The sequence below is a fragment of the Plecotus auritus genome (genome assembly GCF_963455305.1).
Source record: "Plecotus auritus genome assembly, chromosome: 6".
Taxonomy (NCBI): domain Eukaryota; kingdom Metazoa; phylum Chordata; class Mammalia; order Chiroptera; family Vespertilionidae; genus Plecotus; species Plecotus auritus.
Window position 1 is genome coordinate 113,433,471 of NC_137773.1, and position 13,983 is coordinate 113,447,453.

The window sequence follows — 13,983 nt, forward strand, 5'->3', positions numbered from 1 at the left end:
AAAATATTTAAGCAATCAGATGATTTTTTTACTATAAACCACTATTTTAATTTCTAAAAGGTGAATGTGAGAACTGTAGAAAAATAAATATATTTCTAAAAATTATAGAGTTAAATAAAAGGAATTATAAAATGGTGTGTATTGTCCTAGATTTTGTATACATTATTGACAATCTGTAATTATTTTATTTCCTAACTTTTTGAATGCTAGAATAAAATACTAGAAAAATAGCTGAATCTTTCAAGTCTTTTTTTTCACAATTTGTTATTGTATCTTATGACACTTCATATGAATTGTTGATGGTGATTTTGTTTAACTCAAAAGTTGTCAGAATCAGTTGTCTGATTCTATATTTATAATTATGAATTGCATGGTGAATGGAATCATTAAACTTATTTATTCACTTCAATTTTTTTAATGATCTTTCTTACTAGAATAGGATTCTACAAAATTCTACATATTATTGGGTGTGCCACAGATTTAAGTATGACTTAATTCAGCTTTTCATACATGTACTGAATTAAAATCAAAGATGTAGAGCTGAACATACATAAAGAGAACCAACTCAAAAATCCATAGTAACAGCATTTCAAAATTTGTGATTTTTATGTGACCGGCTGAGTCATTTTATTTTTACACTCTTTCTTTCAAATCTAGTTGACTTGAGCAAGTTTCACTTTCTGGAAAGAAAACTGCCATGTGTATGCCATTTTCTCATAAATTCCCAATTCTGCTAATCTCAATAATTGTTTAGGTCCGTGACCTTTAAGTCTAGTTCTGACAAAGGAAGATGGTAACATATGGCACTGAGATATTTGGCACATAATGAAAATGGTCCGCTTTAATTAAAAGGTAAGTTATTGTTAGAAAGAAAGGTCATGCTAAGAAAATGCCATTTCTGAGTGTATTAACCAGCGCCCTGCAGTGTTTGCTACACGGGACATGTGCAGTTAGCGCTGGCATTTAGAGGGGAAGCGGAAACACGCATGGTCTCTCCTGGAACATCGCTGTGTTCTCATGTTGCGTGTGTTCATCTCATTCAAAGTGCTTTTAATCAGTTAAATGCTATGTGTCACACTCTTTGCATTTTATCTTGGCTACTCAAATGGTTCCTTGATAAGAAAATATACTTACAAACTTTAAAAGAGCAAATGTGATTTAGGGAATGTTTGAAGGTATTTCTGGACCACAAAATGTATGCTTTACACTTACACAATAAAGTTGTAATAATTGTATAACGTATCTTTCACTGATGAAATATAAGATGTACAATTCAGAATGGAATCTGTTGGAAGCATGGGGACTTTACTCTTTGTATATTTCCAATATTTTATTTGAAAGATTAACCCGCTGTGAGATATATGGCTTATGGTGCTACTTCCTACTAGAGCTGTTTGAGATTCAGGTTTTGGCCTTCGCCTTAATAAATCAATATATATGATGTCCTGGAATCTGAGAGTATGTAAGAGCAGTATCTCTGATAATGGGACAAATTAAAGATCTTGATATTGGTAAGAAATGAAAATTATTTTCTTTTAAAATTAATCGTTTTCACAAAAAAAGCAGTTCTATTTTTTCATTCACCTCCTGCTGTGACTCACTGCTGAAGCAGACAGACCCGGCTGAGTGGGCCGCTGGCTCCTTCAGGCTGAGCCCTGACTTGGGTCTCCAATTCCTACTGCAGGTGAGTTTGGGAAGGCAAACAGCTTACATACAGCTTTAAAAATACTGGTCTCTCCCCCACCGGCGTGGCTCAGTGGTTGATCGTCGACCTATGAATCAGGTGGTCATGGTTCAATTCCTGGTCAGGGCACATGCCTAGGTTGCGGGCTCAATCCCTAGTAGGGGGCATGCAGAAGGCAGCCAATCAGTGATTTTCTCTCATCATTGATGTTTCTATCTTTCCCTCTTCCCTCCTCTCTGAAATCAATAAAAAATATATTTAAAAAATTAAAAATACTGGTCTCTCATTCTTCTGAATTATAGCTCTCATTCAGAGGGACTATACATTTGCTATTCAGACTGCATACTAGTACTAGTATTTTGTTTCTTCAGAGAATGAATTTTACTCTATCACACATTGGCAGTACACCATTTTAGTTGGTAAAGGCAAAGGAAAAGAAGTAGTTGAATCTATATGTATCTATATTTTGAAGGATTACCATGAAGATATTGTCCATTTTATTACTCAATATCTCTTTTTTAATTTTATCAATTTGTTTTAGAGAGAGGAAGGGAGCGAGAGAGAGAAACATTGATGTGAGAGAGAAACATTGACCCCTTGCCTCCCGCACTCGCCCGGACCGCAGCCTGGTTGTGTGCCCTGACTGGGAATCAAACCTGCCCCTTTGGGTGCATGGGACGGTGCTCCAACCAGCTGAGCCATACTGGCCAGGGCTACTCAGTATCTCTTTCAATAAAGGCACATTGAAGAATTTAATGTTCTATTTCAAAGAAAAAACTTTTAGTTGCATTTTTTGCCTCAAAATCATAACTTTCCCTATAAATCTTATAACTGTGTTTCTTCTCATAATGAGTAGTAGGAAATGTTTACCATGATCTATTAACTGTTTCTAATTTATGATATATATCTTTGTATAATATTATCAATTTTAGCTTTATTTCATTTACCTATACTTACAATCTCCTGCTCTCAATTCCCTTGCCAATTTATCAGATGCATATTGTTTATAGAATATTAAAGATCACCACATAGCCTACCATTTTTATAACATAACATCATATTTAATTATTTAATTGCCTCTGTGTAACAGTTCATGACCAAGAAATGGGAACTCTTAAGTGAGAGATGAGATCCTGTCAGATATGCTAACATGCTTTTTTTATACGTTGAGGGAGTAACATGGGTTATCTGTTCATAGACATATACATTTGAAAGAATATTATTTCTTTTTTTAAGATAAGCTATCTTTTTTGCCCTAGCCCAGTGGTCGGCAAACTGCGGCTCGCGAGCCACAGTTTGCTGCTCTGTTGACTAATGAATTTGCCGACCACTGCCCTAGCCAGTTTGTCTCAGTGGATAGAGCATCTGCCTGCAGACTGAAGGGTCCTGGGTTCAATTCTAGTCAAGCCCATGTTGCAGGCTTGATCTCCAGTGGGGGCGTGCAGGAAGCAGCCAATCAATGATTCTCTCTCATCATTGATGTTTCTCCCTCTCCCTCTCCCTTCCTCTCTGAAATCAATAAAAATATATTTAAAAAAAGAAAAAGAAAAGATAAGCTATCTTCTTGGAGCCAGAGTGCAGTTCTAAAAAGCCTCTTGAGCAGTAAGAGATGCCAGCTTATCCAGCCCCAGGGAAGGAAAGATAAGGGGCAATTGGTAGTTATGGCTTCATTCACTGGGTGGAGATGAGGTAATTTTAGTCCTTCATCTAGAAATAATTCAAACAATGTCAACATTGAAGTTTGAAGGTAAGTATACATCTGTGGATTGACAGGTGAAATTAAAATACAATTTGTATTAAAATATTCCATCAAATGCATCATTGTTCAGCATTTTCATTAAAATAATCCATGGATTCATTAATCAGATATGGATTGAGTACTGTCTTTAGGCATTACTCTCAACAATAAAAAAAAAATCAATGGTGACGAAGAGGGAAGGGCCCTGCCATCTGAATTTATGTTATAATTGGGAGAAATGGACAACAAGGAATTAAAAATAAATATAAGAGAAAAAGATGAAATGATGAAAAGTGCTGCACAGATAACTTTAAAGGAGAACAGCGATGTGCTGGCAAGCTATTTTCTTCCCGCAGGGTGGACAGGAGAGGTGTTTCTCACCATGTTGCGTTTAGGCCAAGGTGGAGTAGAAGAAATGGGATCAGATGAAAGCATTCAGTCAGAACAAATAGCAAAATCTAAGCTGGTTACAATGTTGAGGTTTTAGAGAGATGGAGAGCAAAATATGTGGTCTGAAAAGAATTGTCAATGACAAGAGATGCATTACCTGTGGTTGGAGAGGTGGGTTAATACCAAACAATGAGGGAATGAGCTGACATCTTGGCAAGCAGTAAGCCTGCAGCCAGGTGTCTGAGTAACCTATATATAAAAGCCTAATATGCAAATTGTCCCCACAGGAGTTCGACCAAGAGACCGATCACTCACTATGACATGCGCTGACCATGAGGGGGCAGGGTGAAATAAAGGAAGGCCCTGGCCAGCAGGCAGCAGCTGGCAGCCAGGTAAGGGAGGCCCCGGCTGGCAGCCGGCATTCGGGGAAGGGAGGCCCTGGCTGGCAGCAGGAAGGCCCCAATCAGCCCTGATTGCCAGCCAGGCCTAGGGACCCTATGCATGCACAAATTTCGTGCACCAGGCCTCTAGTGTATTAATAAAGTAACTCTAGGTTCTGTAAGTTGAACTAATGATTAAATAAAAACATGGACATGGCAATCCGTTGGGACGATATTAGTTTAGTCCATGGCATCTTGGACCAGGTGGTAGTGACTGAGTTAGAAGCACATGGATCAGAGCAAAGCTTTAGATCAGTGACTCTCAACTGGTGTGCCGCAGATATTGTTAAAGCATGCAACACCTGGCTACTTAGTCGGGGGCATGGAACTCTTTTCCTTAAAATTGTCAAATTAAAAAATCTCAACTGCCAACACCACCATAGTCATCTGGTGTAAATAGTTCAAAATTCTACATATTATTTGTCAGATTGGCAAAAAAGATATTTTGTGTGTGCCGCAGAATTTAGTAATTAGCTTATGTGCCATGAGATGAAAAAGTTGACAATCGCTGCTATAGACAGAGAGATAATAAGGCAGCTAATTTGTCTGATGTTTATTGGAGGCGGTGAGGGAGTAAAGATAGTCAGGGAAACTTTTTGTTGTTGTTGTTAATCCTCACTGAGGATACTTTTTCCATAGATTTTTAGAGAGAGAGGAAGGGAGGAAGGGGGAGAGAGAGAGACGGAGAGGAATACTGATGTGAGAGAGACACATTAATTGGTTGCCTTCCACATGAACCCCAACTGGGGCCTGGGATCAAACCTGCAACTCAGGTACATACCCTCGCCAAGGAATCAAACCTGCAACCCTTAGGTGCTCTGGCCAAAGCTCTAACTATTGAACCACAGTGGCCAGGTCAGAGAAATATATAGTTGAACTGAGTGAGGTCAATGGTGTAACCTACGACTGCAGAGTGTAGGGGGTGGGCCACTGTGTGCACTTATTACAGAATTCAGTGTTGGTGGCATTGAACTTGAGATGCATGTTTTATGGGTCTAACTGAATACCTGAGATGAGCTCGTGGCTTTGGGATAATGGTCCTCAGAAATGGAAGTCAGAACTGGAGGTGAGGGTGGATTTCCATCACCTGGGTATGGCTCTTACAGCCATTGAAACAGTTAAAATCACTTTGGGACCTAAGCTGTGTGTCATTTCAAATTTTAGAAGCCAAGCAGTGAAGGAAGGAAAAATACTCAGAAATGGAGCAGCTGGTGCCTTAGGAGAATATTACAAACGAGACATACGAAAGTCAAGCAAATATAGTGTTCCCATAAGGATGAAGCTGTTGCTTTGAGCAATGGACCCAAAAGAATAATAAAGTAAAAAAAATAAATAAAAATAAAATAAAAAAACCTGGATTATCAACGTGGAGACCATTGATTATGTGAAGAGAATTATTAAATGAACAGTAATCAGAGGCCCCACGTAGGAGGAGAAGAGAGTAAGTGAGGAAGGAAGTGAGGCAATGCCTACAGTGAGTTTACTGAAAATGAGAGATAATGCAAAAAAAAAAAAAAAAGTGAAATTAGCAAGCCATGCCACCAAAGGGTGGACTCCGTGAGCCCAGAAAATATTTAAAAATAGGACTAAATCAAAACAATTGTCATAAATGTCATCAATTCAGGTTGTAGAACATAATGTGATGCCAAAACACTATTTATAAAGATAACAAATGAAACAAAAATTGCCATTCCTAAAAGCGAATCCAACACTGTTACTCGGTGAAAAGTGTCTTTACTTTCTTTTATTACATATGTTTGTATTGATTTCAGAGAGAAAGGGAGAGGGAGTGAGAGAGAGAAACATCAATGATGAGAGAGGATCATGGATCAGCTGCCTCCTGCATGCCCCGAACTGGGGACCAAGCCTGCAACTCGGGCATGTGCCGTGACTGGGAATAGAACGTGACCTCCTGGTTCATAGGTCAATGCTCAACCACTGAGCCATGCCGGCCGGGCATGGTCTTCACTTCCCACGCTGGGGTGAGTTGCAGAAATATTGGAGGCTATATTGGAGTCTTATTTACATCCCTGTGAGGAAACAGGTTGTTTAAATAAGGCAGAGGGGGATTAGTGAAGACACAGGACTCAGAGATGGAGTTTCCAATCTGTGTAGGTAAACGTGTGACCAGGACTGCACAAAGCCAGCTGGTATCATGCCATCACGTGCTTAAAATACACACAAAGGGCACAGTGACTCCTGAAGGTTCACTGTGATCATTGAAGGTGTGTGCCATTAACTCCAAAGAAGCACAGAAACACACAAGAATCACAGTGGATGTGCTGACACCAGACATGGAAAGCACTCACTCTGGAAAAAGGCAGAAAAAGAAAACATACTATTGGCATTCACCAGGCACAGCTCAGTCATGCACACACACTCTCACATAATTACACATCTTGGTGAGAGATGTTAACGGTATCATTTGTAAAGCCAGGATAAATGTCTCCATGTCCATCACTGTTCCCTTTACACACCTGGTACAGTGGGCCATAACCTTGAGTGTGTGAATAAGATTAAAAATAAATGATGCAAGGGACATTGCCGGCACAGGGAAGGTGACTGCACACTCTTCATTTAAAAGAAAAGTGCTTGCGCATTTTTGGAGTCTTAGCCAGGTGAGTAAGGTTTTAAATTTTTTGTCTCTACTGCATGTCAAGTATATGTTAATGAGGACCCAAGGACAGACCATAATCAACCATTCCATCATCCCAGGGCAAAGCATAATGGCGCAGACATCGCCATCCAACCACCTACTTGACTTGTCCTTGTTATACTCTGTTTATTCAGCCAAGATAGTCCTTTCGGAAAGCACAGGGTTAGGAGGAAATTCAGTTGATCAGTTTATAATGTTGATCAGAGGTCACATAGTCCCTTCAGGTGGTGCAATAGGAAGGCATTGGCCTCTGAACAGAGATCCTTCAAACTGTTAGCTCTCCCAGCTTTACCTTCCTCTAAGAAATGTGTCCACTGCTATTGAATTAAATACATAACTTAAATTGTCACCAGCTACATGATTATGCAAAGACTAGAGGCTGGTGCATGAAAATTCGTGCACTGGGGTGGGGGTGGGGGGGCTCAGCCCAGCCTGTGCCCTCTCACAGTCCAGAAGCCCTCAGGGGATGTCCTACTGATGGTTTAGGCCCTCTGTGGGAGGCGACCAGGCCGATCAGGGGGAGGCGCCACCCCTGTCACCCCACCACTGCTGCTGCTGCTGGCCTCCATCTGTGGGAGGTGACCAGGTGGCCCATCATTGCCCCTCTGCCATCGCTGGTCACTGCTGCCTCCCCCGCATCGCCATCCCCTCCCTCTGCCTATTTGTAGTGGCAACCTCTTTGGGATGCAAAACACACACAGAACAAATCTATTTCGTCTCCGTTAAAAATGCCAACTCAAAAGGAAATTCATGGACACTATTACAATGGATACTTTCAAAGTTTCATAATTTCACTAACAAATTCAAGGCAACCAACATGCCTCCATTTCTATCTTTTTTTTTTAATTTAATAAATCTTTATTGTTCAGATTATTACAATTGTTCCTCTTTTTCCCTCATAGCTCCCCTCCACTCGGTTCCCACCCCACCCTCTGCCCTTACCCCCCCCTCCACTGTCCTCATCCATAGGTGTATGATTTTTGTCCAGTCTCTTCCCGCACTACCCACATACCTTTCCCCTCAAGAATTGTCAGCCCACTCCCTTTCTATGCCCCTGATTCTATTATATTCACCAGTTTATTCTGTTCATCAGACTTTTTTGTTCACTTGATTTTTAGATTCACTTGTTGATAGATATGTATTTGTTGTTCATAAGTTTTATCTTTACCTTTTTCTTCTTCCTCCTCTTAAAGAATACCTTTCAGCATTTCATATAATACTGGTTTGGTGGTGATGAACTCCTTTAGCTTTTTCTTATCTGTGAAGCTCTTTATCTGCCCTTCAATTCTGAATGATAGCTTTGCTGGGTAGAGTAATCTTGGTTGTAGGTTCTTGCTATTCATCACTTTGAATATTTTTTGCCACTCCCATCTGGCCTACATAGTTTCTGTTGAGAAATCAGCTGACAATTGTATGGGTGCTCCCTTGTAGGTAACTAACTGTTTTTCTCTTGCTGCTTTTAATATTCTCTCTTTGTCTTTTGCTCTTGGCATTTTAATTATGATGTGTCTTGGTGTGGTCCTCTTTGGATTCCTTTTGTTTGGGGTTCTGTGTGCTTCCTGAACTTGTAAGTCTATTTCTTTCACCAAGTGGGGGAAGTTTTCGGTCATTATTTCTTCAAATAGGTTTTCAGTATCTTGCTCTCTCTCTTCTTCTGGCACCCCCATAATTCTGATGTTGGTACACTTGAAGTTGTCCCAGAGGCTTCTTACACTATCTTCATATTTTTGGATTCTTTTTTCTTTTTTCTTTTCCGGTTGAGTGTTTTTTGCTTCTTTGTATTTCAAATCTTTGACTTGATTCTTGTGATCCTCTAGTCTGTTGTTAGATCTCTGTATAATATTTCTTATTTCAGTCAGTGTATGCTTAATTTCTAGTTGGTCCTTTTTCATATCCTTGAGGGTCTCACTAAATTTATCAGCCTTTTCTAGAAAATTCTTGAAAAACCTTATAACCGTGATTTTGAACTCTATATCCAGTCATTTGCTTTCCTCCATTTCTTTCATTTGTGATCTGTTTCTTTGTCCCCACATTTTGGCTGCTTCCCTGAGTTGATAGAGTGGCTTTGTGTGCTAGGTGCCCTATAGGGCCCAGTGGCTCAGCTTCCCCAGTTACCTGAGGTGGACACTCTTGGTGCACCCTTTTGTGGGCTGTGTGCACAGTCTTGTTGTAGTTAAGCCTTGATTGTTGTTGGTATCACTGGGAGGAATTGACCTCCAGGCCAATTGGCTGTGAGGATCAGCTGTGTCTACGTTGGGAGAACTTCTGTGCTGGAGACACCCTTATGAGACAAGACTTGCAAAAGCCTCTGTGCTCAGCTTGGATGGGGTGGAGTCTCAGGGAGGAGCAGACAGCATTGGTTTTCCATCAGCCCTGCCCTAATAGGCCCCTGTATCTCAGTGTCCCGTGGTAATCACTGTAAGCACCTCTGAGAGAAAGCTACCCTTGAGTTCTGCCCGCTGCCAGACAGTCCAGTTTCTTCCCGAATGAGTCTGGGTCCCCAGAGTTTCGCCTGGAACTGGAGTTCAGTGCAGTCAGGAGCTTTTGTCTCCCTCCCACTTGAGAAAGCCAGCCATGTACTCAGTTGCCCACCCTCTCCACTCGTGTGCCTCAGTACCTCTGCCTTACACAGTTCCTCTGAGTCTCAGTGTGCTTTTCTGTTTCCTGATAGTCCAGTTTCACCCCGTATGAGTCTGGGTCCCCAGAATCTCACCCAGAACTGGAGTTTAGCGCAGTCAGGAGCTTTTGTCTCCCTCCCGCTTGAGAAAGCCAACTGTGCACTCAGTTGCCAGTCCTCTCTGCACAAGCACCTCAGCACCTCTGCCTGCCTCCTGCAGCTCCTCTGAGTCTCAGTGTGCTTTTCTCTTTCCTTCTAGTTGTAGAATTTCCACTCAGCCAGCCTTCCTGTAGTTCTGGATGATGTCTGTTTTGTCTTTTAGTTGTAGTTTTGAAATTGTTGTACGAGGCGGCAGTTTAGGTGTTTACCTATGCCACCATCTTGGTTTCTCTCCTTCTATCTTTTTTTTTAATTAAGGGAAAATTCATGATTAAACATTTTACAAGGATATACGCTTAAATAGTTGGAAAAGACATAAAATACTTCTAATATTTGAAGGATGAAGGTTAGTTTCTGGATATGGAAAAACAAAGATAGGCAATCCAACCATGTTGGGAAAAATCCTTTTTTAGCTGAACAAGGATACTTGTGGGAGGAAATCTAATGAAATAATTAGTTTTATTCCATTAAGCTGTGACAGTGTTTAGAGAAGAATGTAGGAGAGAATGAAATATCTCAAGTGGGTGTCATGGCATGTCGGCTGCGTGTCAGCCATGTGTCGACATATGTCAGCCATGTAATCAGCCCCAGCACGGATTCCATTTCCAGCCAATGAAAGCATCTTGCTGGGAAAATGAAGCTTTCCTGTCAGAATCTGTGTCCATAGGAAGTACACAGGCTCAGAGGAAGCCCTGTTTTCAAGATTTGAAACCCTAAATATATATTTCAGAAACATGTGCACAATCATTGCCCAGGGACGTTTCTGTGTGTGCTTTGAGCCATCGTGAAGGCAGCACAGGCTCCAGCACCCGTGGCCTCTTCACACGTGACCCTCCTAATCAGGACTCTCAGCGGGAGACCACAAATCAGGGACAATCACCCGGCTCCTAATAACATTAGGCAATCCTTTGAATGATTGATAATTTCCTAATCAGTGCTGAAGACTTTTCTGCAGAGAGGAATAAAGTTGTTCACTCCAACAAAATGTTAAAAGAGCCAGGCCACCGTGGCTCAGTGGTTGAGCATCAACCTATGAACCAGAAGGTCACGGTTTGGTTCCCGGTCAGGGCACATGCCAGGTTGTGGGCTCAACCCCCAGTGCAAGGTGTGCAAGAGGCGGCCAATCCATGATTCTCTCTCATTACTGACGTTTCTATCTCTCTCTCTCTCCCTCTCCCTTCATCTCTGAAATCAATAAATTTTTTTTTTTAAAAAAAGGAAACAGTGAGTGAAGCCAGTGTGCAATCTGAACCAGCCCTATGTGGCGGTGGGCAGTGTGCAGCCTGAGTCCTGTGATGCAGGGTCCCTGTTCACTCCGGGTTCCTCCCAGTCAAAAGCCAGTGGAGTGAGGTAGGTATCATGGCCTCACTCCTGTCCTCTCGGCTTCTCTCTGCCTTCTCTCAGGGTCCAACAATGTGTAGATACGTAAACTGAGGGTGCTCACTTTCCCTCCATGTCCTAAAGGACTGTGAGATAAAATGAGGAAAAACCAAAACCAGGGAGAAGACAGGGCATTACTGGGGATTTCAGCCCCTGGGGTGCGGGGAGAAAGGGATGGTGGAGACGCAAAGTGTATGAGCACCAGCTTAGGGGGATACTGGCTGGTCTGGTGCTCCCTTCCTTGCTTTCAGCGAGTGGCCACCTGGAGTCCTTGAGCGAAAGGTGTGCCCACAAGAGGGGAAGGGCAGGCATCCACAGACGGTCCTCTCTACCCTGGGGGTCCTATCCATGCAATCCCAGGTTGTTTAGCAATTCCCACCAACTCAGTAATCCTCTTCTTCCATGCACACCTCAACTCACAGGGCAGGGTGAACCGGGTAGCTAGTCACGCACATGCATTCTGGACCCCACATCTGTGTTTCCTTCAACTGCACTCAGTCACATTCTTCCCATGATGACAGCAGCCACTGGTCTTTCATTCTGAGCAGTGGTAAGGCGCTATCCCTCTATCATAGATAGAGAAACTGAGGCGCAGCTAAACTATGTAACTCAGCGTCACACAGCCTGGGGAGGAATGTTAAGGCTGCTAGTCTGATTCTGGTATGTTCTCTAAATGATGGTGCGATTCTGCCTTCTGTTTTATTTAATCAGTGAACACAATGGCTAGAGACCCTCATTACGGTGACTGAGGAATTCTGAATTTTTGAGCCAAAGGTGTGTTTTGCCCTCATGGTAGACATGTCAGTAGCGTTGAGCAGTATTTCCATCCCCGGCCCCCTAAACTCTCTCTAGAATGTTGTCTGCCATCGCTCAGCTTTCCTCCTGGTCTGCTGGCTCCTCCTCACCTTCCTGCTCTAGGTCCTCCTTGGCTGTTGCTTCTTGAAAGCTGTCACTCTTCAACAATGGTCTGACCTTGATCTCTTTCATTCTTCCTTGGCATTTTCTTCCAGGGTGCACTCGCCCAGTTTTAAGACTTCCTCCACCATTTGTAAGCAGTGGCCTCCACATGTATATCTCTAAACCACATATCTTTCCTTGTTTAAGGCATTTCTAGCTGCCTTGCAGATGTAGGTAGCCCTGTGCCTCCCAGGAATTTCCAATTCAATTCTTCCACATCGTTACATACTATTTGCTCTCTGCACTAAGGCCAATTCAGTCAACCTAGTCTTCCACGGTGTAAACCTCAGAGTTATTCTTCACTGCCCAGTGTCCCTCATCCTCGCTCACTGGTCACTGTTATGGGGTGAACTGTGTTACTCCAAAAGGCATGTTGGATTCCTGACCCCTATGACCTCATCATATGACCCTCTTTGGAAACAGGTGGGTTTGCAAATACAGTTTCGATGAGGTCCTGGCTGAGTAGGGTGGGTCCCAAGTCCTGTGTGACCGCTGTGCTTGTAGGAAGAGGAGGAGAGACTGGGACACAGAGGCAAGGCTGCCATGTGAATATGGAGGTGATGAATGTAGTTACAGGGCTTCAAGCACAGGGCAGCCAGGACGCCAGCAGATGCTTAAAGACCCAGAAATGACTCCTCCCTAGACTTTTCAGAGGGAGAACAGCCCTGCTGGCACCTTCACATTGGACTTCCAGCTTCCAGAACGTAAGACAAGTTCTGTCGTTTTAGCCCGCCCAGCCTGTGCTACTTTGTGAGAGCGACCTTGGGAATCTAACAACCACTATCTCTTGACTCTGACTTTTTCATGCCTATCTTTTTTCTGTTTCTTCAACCAAGGTTTTTGTTTTGCTTTCTCTCAACTATTTCTAAAGCTCCCCTTAATATATTTCTCCCTTCATCCTCAAACAATGGCCAGATTGATCTTCTAAACATGCACTCCGACTTTGCCACTGCCCTGACGAAATGTCCGCTGGCTCCTCACTGCACATAGAAGGACAAATTTCAAGATTCTTTCTTTTTTTTAATACGTTTTTTATTGATTTCAGAGATGAAGGGAGAGGGAGACATAGAAACATCAATGATGAGAGAATCATTGATGGGCCGCCTCCTGCACGCCCCACACTGGGGACCGAGCCCACAACCCAAGCATGTGCCCTAAAAGGGAATCAAACCATGACCTCCTGGTTCATAGGTTGATGATCAACCACTGAGCCACACTGGCCAGGCCAAATGTCAAGTTTCTTAATGGGGCTGACAGCCACTCCTACCCCTACGGGCAAGCCTCCTAGGTCACATCCCAGCCCTGCATTAGTAACTCCGTGGACACTAAACTGTTTCCTCTTTATTTGTACTTTCTGTCCCTCCTCACTCCAGGAAAGAATGATGCAACTCTCATTTCTAAGGCAACTGCCCCTCCTCCACCTGGACCCCTTCATCTCCTCAACACTTCATACCTCAAGACTCAGCTGAAAAAGAATTTAGTAAGTGAGAAGATCCTAACTCCCCAGCTAGGTGAGGGTCCCCATCACAGGCTCCCCCAAGTCAGGGCTGCCTTCATCTTTTATTGTCATTCCTTCTAGAAGTGCATTTCCTGCTAGACTGGGACCTGGGAGGGAGCATGGCTCCTGACCCCCAGGAGGTCCTGAGGGGCACCTGAGAGGCCCTGGAGATGGTTCCGTCAGGTCTGGGCACTCTAGCCTACCCACACATTATCACTAGGACTGTTATCCTGAGAGCGAATGCCAGTTATTTCAAAATGCACATAGCATCCCCGGGTGTGCATGTCTTATGAGCGCTTTATTTGGAATCAACCTCACTTACATTTTTAGTATATCAATAGCAGTGTTTTAACAAAGTGAAAAAACACACAATGCTCTTATAAACCATTCTAGATCAAGTCGTAAAAAGAATGCATGGTTTTATACATATATAATAATGTCTGTTATAATGTATCTGTTATTGT